Here is a 7,320-nt window from a genome sequence, read left to right as displayed (position 1 = left end):
TTCCTTCCTTCCTTCCTTCCTTCCTTCCTTCCTTCCTTCCTTCCTCTCTCTCTCTCTCTCTCTCTCTCTCTCTCTCTCTCTCTGTCTTTCTTTCTTTCTTTCTTTCTTTCTTTCTTTCTTTCTTTCTTTTTTCCTCCCTTCCTCCCTTCCTCCCTCATCACCACCTTTCCCACTAAGACTCAAGGTAGAGGATATAATATATAGTATAAGTCAAAGGCAATCAACAGGATGGGACATCCGATGGACAGTGCAATAGGGTTTGGACTACCAGCATCTGAAAACAAGCAGAAACCTAAAATGGAGCTGAAACAAACTTGAAATAAAGCTCGAGTATATAAACACGACACTTTAAATAGTAGAAAAAACTATTTAGTTGGATCATACTTACAGTGATAGGCAGCAATACAGCAGTATAGGCCACAACTCTACCCTTTCCCAATGTTACTTTCTGCACCATTACATTACAGTACAGTACCAGTGCGAAAAAAGCCCTCTCAACTAATTCCATTTTGGATAGTATGCAGAAAGCCAAGAGAGGGGAAGCCTTCTTAACAACACCTGGTGGGTCATTCCATAAGGTGGGAGCCACAAAAGTGGGGAATAGTGGTGATCTCAGCCTTATCAATACCACACATTGGGTAACAAGTTGAATGGAGAAGTATGTTGAGCAAAGTCCAGCATGGAACACACTAGAAATCAAGATCCCCATTGAATCTGGAATAGTGGTCACAAGCTGTAAATGATTACCACCTTATGTGCAATGGCAATTTCTTCAACTTATTGACTAGCTTAGAGCATAAGAACACAAGAGAAGCCATGTTGGATCAGGCCCAACACTTTGTGTCACACAGTGGCCAAAACCCAGGTGCCATCAGGAGGTCCACCAGCAGGGTCAGAACTCCAGAAGCCCTTCCACTGAAGCCCCCCAAGTACCCAGAAGACAGGGCGTCACTGTCCCCAGACATAAGAACCTAAGAGAAGCCATGCTGGATCAGGCCAATGACACATCCAGTCCAACACTCTGTGTCATTCAGTGGCCAAAACACAAATGCCACCAGGAGGTCCACTAGCAGGGCCAGAACTCCAGAAGCCCTCCCACTGTTGCACCCTCCAAGCACCAAGAATACAGAGCATCGCTGCCCCAAACATAAGAACATAAGAGAAGCCATGTTGGATCAGTCCAATGATCTATCCAGTCCAACACTCTGTGTCACACAGTACCAAAACCCAGGTGCCATCAGGAGGTCCAGCAGTAGAGCCAGAACTCCAGAAGCCCTCCCACTCTTGCCCCCCAAGCACCAAGAATACAGACCATCCCTGCCCCTGACAGAGTATTCCATCTATACCTTGTGGCTAATAGCCACTGATGGACCTCTGCTCCATATGTTTAGTGTTGAGGGACAGACTAATTTATGGTTTTATATCTGCTTACACAAAGCAACAAATGGACTGTGCACACACTTGTATACCATGAGCCTAGAGGAAGCTGTTTGCATCACCTACTGTGAGAGAGAGGTTTCACATAGGAAACGCTTGCCTGCATTTTATGTTAATGAAGCTTGCACACATTCAGCTCAAGGCATTATGGGAAGGAGAAGCACATGTTAGCCATTGTGGAGCAGAACCACAACTAAGAGAAGGAAATTCCACCATTACTGAAAAGACAGATGTCACGGAGAACATGTACCTGATATGCATCTGAATTGCAGTTTCCTGTTTACAATGCCTTGGCAGCCTGGTAAAGCCAAGATTCATCTCCACAACAAAGAGATTTCCTGAAGCAGAGATTTCACACCTGGCCAAATGGTATTCCATGAGATAGTGTGTAGTATTTCAAATATTGGCCCACCCCATAAAATACCTGCCCCTTTCCACATGCACCAATGAGGAAGAGTCATGAGATGGACTTGTAGGTAGGTGGGATTACAGAGTGGCAAGGTGCCACCCACCTAGAGATTCAACTATATAACACAAGGACCATGCTTTAAGTCCTGGGCCAGCCACATTCCACCATCAACGCAAGACCATGCTTCAGGCTGGCCACATTCTACTACCCCCCTCCTTCCTGCTTTAAGATTTTTTGTCTTTACTGGATCTCTTTGGGATGCGCAGCCAAAGAGATCCATCCACACACTAGCTAGCTGGTTCTGGCAGTGTGAATTAGAAACTACCCCTAGACCCATTCCTTAGCCTCCAATTTTCCCTTGCAAAAGACAAAACCTCTGGAACAGGCAAGTATGAACCGAAATAAGTACCTTCCTACCTCCAAGTAACTAAGTATTTTTATATCTTTCTGTAACTCTAAAGGAACTTGAATGCATGTGAATTGAGAGAGTGATGTTTTTGTATGTGTGATTTTGATAGCCTTCAGTAAAAAGAATATTTGTTTTGGAAAAAACACCCGCGTAGTCTCCATTACTGGAATTCTGAGTGCAAACACAACCTCGGTATAGCTGGCCTGAACTCACATTAAAAATTATAGTTCACCATCTGCTACAGATAAAGCAACTGACGTAACATTAGCTTGCACCAAAATATATGTCGCAGCAAGCAGAGAGAGTGACAGGAATGTCCTCCATTTGGAGATATTCCCTACCAAGCATGATGGAATCACTGGGTATTTTTGTGCTCAGCGTTTCCACTCTCTGCTTAATGACACTGTTAAGAGTACCACTGTATCCCTGCCCATACGCCAGAATCCCTCTGTATTTTTTATGATCCTTTATATTGTCTCCTTGAAACCAAGAGGTATATGTGTGGGAATCCTTCCAGTTGTCCCTTCTGACCCAATGGTCAAGCCCTTAGGTCCGTAAATACTCATGTGAACTCCAGGTCAATACTAGGAAAAGAGAGTAAGCAATTTTTGACCCAAGAGTTCACTTCTGATTGGCTAAGAAGAAAGAGGATAAAAAAGCAAGAAAATAGGCAATTTCAAATTGTATGCAGTAGTACTGCTCCATTGAGTGAACATTAGTGAAATCTAGAGGAATCCCACCTGCAGACAGCAGAGCTCACCCATTTGTTGGCTGAATAAGTAGTGTCACTTCAATAGAGCATCCTGACACCAAGGTTTTCACACCTGCCCAGATGTCCTCATTTGAGTAAGGTTTTAGATTGCAATATTGACCACTCCTTATAGGCAACCTCCCACTCCTATAGGCAACCAATAGGATTGTTTTGGGACAGACTAACAGGTAGGTGGGTCCACGGGTTGGAACAGTTACCTCCCCCCTAATGGATCCACTATAAAAGGTAAGGACCATTCACCTGGCCCTTCCTAGCTAGCATTCCCCGCAACACCCCCTGTCTGCTTTATACTCCCCTTGAGTCCCACTTGCTATCCCCAAACCCTTGCCTCTACTTTGATCTCTTGATCTGCAGTCAAGAGACCCACACGTTCTGGCTGGTTCTAGTCGTGTGTGAATTTTCCCTAGATTTCTATTTCTTCCCATCCATTCTTCATTGGAACAACCAAGCTGCGAAGACAGATAAGTATCACCCATCATCACCCCCACCTGCTAATGCAACTGTGCTTATTTTAATACTGTATCTCTAAGGAACTGACTGAATGTGTGAGTGCATCAGTATTGTTTGTATATAATATATTTTCTTAAGTAAAATACATTTATTTTAACTACAACAGCCTCAAATCCTTCTCTGGTAACCCTTGGTGGGAACAGGACCTTGGTATAGTTGGCAAGGACCCATTTATAAACTGCCAATTGCTGTAAATAAAGCAATTCGGCTAACTTAACAACAGAGCATAGAGGCTGAGACCTTCCTTTATGTTGCCTCCAGAGGTTTACTGCCCCTGAATGTGGAGGTTTCATTTCCTTCCCCATCCCGATGTAGGAAGAGTACTGATGGAGATACAGAGACAGGTACTCATGGAAGAAAGTTTTGGGGTTGGTGCAGAGAAGAAAAGAGCAGTGTTGTTGACCAACAGTGGGGTGAGGATATCCTTGAGGAGAAGCTGATTAAGTGTGGGCTGGATGGTGCAACCGTTGGATGGATTCATGGTTGGTTGAAAAATCGTACCCAACGAGTGCTTGTAAATGGTCTGTGTCTACATGGAGGGAAGTCTCAAGTGGAGTGCCGCAAGGCTCGGTCCTCGGCCCAGTGTTGTTCAATGTTTTTATGAATGACCCGGAGGAAGACATAGGGGGGATGCTTATCAGATTTGCAAATGACACGAAGCTAATTCTGAAGAAGACAGAGTCAGGATTCAAAATGATCCAGATAGGCTGGAACAGTGGGCTGAGACAAATAAAATGAATTTCTTATTTTTAAAAAAAAAATATTGAAAGAAATCCAACAAAACAGCAAGGACAAAAAAATCACATTACAGTCAAACAACAGAATATGGAATGAAAGCAGAAATATAAAATCCAAGAATAGACAAGGAGTAAACAAGATACCCCAACACATTCCACAAATTAACCTTCGCATCCGTCAAAATCAACCCAGAGTGAGCATAACTTCAGCCCTCTACATGAACAAAAATGGTGACTGAGCCTGAGAAAGTCATAAAGTGTTCTGTTAGCATCTCTGTGATCTTTTTTTATGTGGATAAACAGCTAAAAACGGACCGAAGGGATGTAGGAAGCCTTTGATGGAAGAATGTCATTTCCCGACATATATTGAAGAACCCTTGACCAGACCGTGACAAACCCATCATAACCTCTAGATGTGACCATAGCTGTGTTTTGTGTGACTTGTGTGAGTTTGTCTAAAATAAACTGATCCCACACTTTTTCAAACCAGGTTTGAATCGAAGGAGGCGAACTGGCTTTCCAGGCAGAAACTATGGTTAGTCTTGCAGCTGCTAAAAGTTTGGCAATGAGTTCCTTCTGGGCCTTGGTAGCAGCAGCCAAGTTAAGCGAATCAAGCAGTGCAAGTTTGGGGCAGATCGGTAACGTTTGTGAAGTGATCTCATTTATTAACCCAATAACCTCCACCCAGAAAGCATGTATGATCGGGCAATCCCACCAGCAGTGAAAATGTGACCCTATGTTTCCACTTGTGTCCAGATCACGGGAGGTGGTAGTTCTGCTCTATTCTGCCATGGTCAGGCCTCACCTGGAATCCTGTGTCCAGTTTTGGGCACCACATTTTAGGAAGGATGTTGACAAGCTCGAGCGTGTCCAGAAGAGGGCAACCAGGATGGTGAGAGGGTTGGAATCTAAGTCTTAGGAGGAAAGGCTGAAAGAGTTGGGTCTGTTTAGCCTGGGAAAGAGAAGGCTTAGAGGGGACACGATAGCAGCCTTCAAGTATCTGAAGGGCTGTCATGTAGAAGATGGAGCAGATCTATCCTCTCTTGCTCCGGATTGTGAGACTAGATCGAATGGGTGGAAATTACAAGGGAGTCGATACCGGCTGAATATCAGGAGAAACTTCCTAACTGTAAGGGTGGTTGAGCAGTGGAACAGTCTGCCTCGGGAGGTGGCGGGTGCTCCTTCGCTGGACATTTTCAAGCGGAGGCTGGACGACCATCTTTTGGGTATGTTGTAGGGCTGTCTTTTGGCTATGCTCCTGCAGAGTTCAGGGGGTTGGACTAGATGACCTGCAAGGTCCCTTCCAACTCTCACATTCTATGATTCTATGAGGAGGCAACTTCAGGGAAGAGATGGAGAGATGATGGTTTGGATGGGGATGGCTTGAAGAGGGTAGATTTCAAATGGGGGGAGAGAGAAGGTGTGATGGAATGAAGGTGGAAGCAGAATGGTGTCTATGTCACAGATAACTTGATCTGAAACATGAGCATATCCAGTAAAACTCAAATACGGCTGTGCAACAGTAGAGGACACTTTGAGGGTCACTGAACCAAGTTTGCCCTGAGCTTGCTTCAGCAGGGAGGGCAGGGTATCAATAAAATAAGGTAAAATAGATAAATAAATTCACCTCTAAATGTGTGGCCTTTTTGAGTCACATGACATGAGAAGAAGTGTGAGAATTACCTGATCGGGAGTGACTCCAGGGGCTGTGCGGATTTAGGGCAGGAGCTGATTATATCTTTGCTGTTGAACTTGGAGATGTGGTTTAATTACATTATCTGATGGTTTTGGTATGCTATAGAGGTTTGTTCAATGCACAGGAATGCCTGTTAATGACCCACAAGCACCAGCCATCCTGTTCGTCTGGATCTGGGGTGATTTCCATCAGTCACAAGGCAAGCCTCTAGGCTCCTGAATACCTCCGAGTGAGCTGGTTCTGTATTGGACTTCATTCCCTTGGAAGGTCAGTCATGGTTCTTTGGTTGCTGCAGCATCATTTGTAATCTCTACTAAATGGAAAGACCAAGTCCCTCCCCCCCCTTCACCAATATCTCAATGGCATGATAAAATCTGGGACCAATTTATAATGGCAAAACATTCATACTCTATGGCCCTGATCACACGCAGAAGTTGTCGCGGGATACTCACGGATGCCGGGTGGGTTTTATGGGCGCGATCAAATGGGCACATCTGGCAAGCATTGTGCACCTGTTGCCAACCCGTCGCGTCCAGCCGAAGATCCGGAGTTAAAAGGTACCAGAGAAAGTCCACTATCTAACGCTTGTGACGGGCCGCAGACGGACGGCCTCCGTCTGATCGTTCCAGCACACTCCCCTCGCTGCATTGAAGTGCGCCGGAAACGCACACCGATTAAACAAAACCCCGATTCCCCACCATCACGTCAAAGTGCGCCGGCAGAAAAAGCCACGCCTCCCCCCCCGCGTTATCTGGCCCATGTGACCGGGGCCTATATTATCTTCAGATGGACAACAGTATCATTCTAAATTTGTGGCTACCTGGTCCCTGGTTCTACAATATATGTCTGAATATAATGTAATCTCTGTGAGTTTATTATATATAAGCAACTTGCAACTTTTTGAACTGTTAAATACTGGGTTCAAGATGCATTGCAATGAAACAGCTCTGTTTTATTAAGTGATTTCAGGAACAGGACTAAAACCCCAGGGAAACAGCCCCGTTTAAATAGCATGCAGAAACCACACCCAAAAACACCCCACTCCCAACAATTGGCTATATACATAACATTAATTCCTCCCTGGTCACCCCTAGAGTCCTGGTGGGCTATTGATCTGGTAGACAGTCCTGGAATGTTCCAGCCTTAATACATAACATGAACACTCAAGGTATGAAGGTAGATTGACAGTTTCACCTGCTCTAGAGCTTATATTGATATATAAATATTTGTTGAATGTGGTTGGATCGTTGAGTATTGCTCTGTTATAGTTCTTTGGCATAACTCAGATGGCATTTTCTGGCTCCACAGTATTAGTGCCTCCTCAGGACTCTAGGTTATAGTTCATCCATA

The sequence above is a fragment of the Gekko japonicus genome, unplaced genomic scaffold, assembly GCF_001447785.1.
Source record: "Gekko japonicus isolate JY-2015 unplaced genomic scaffold, Gekko_japonicus_V1.1 scaffold2998, whole genome shotgun sequence".
NCBI classification, from domain to species: Eukaryota; Metazoa; Chordata; class Lepidosauria; order Squamata; family Gekkonidae; genus Gekko; species Gekko japonicus.
Note: the sequence above shows the minus strand (reverse complement) of the source record.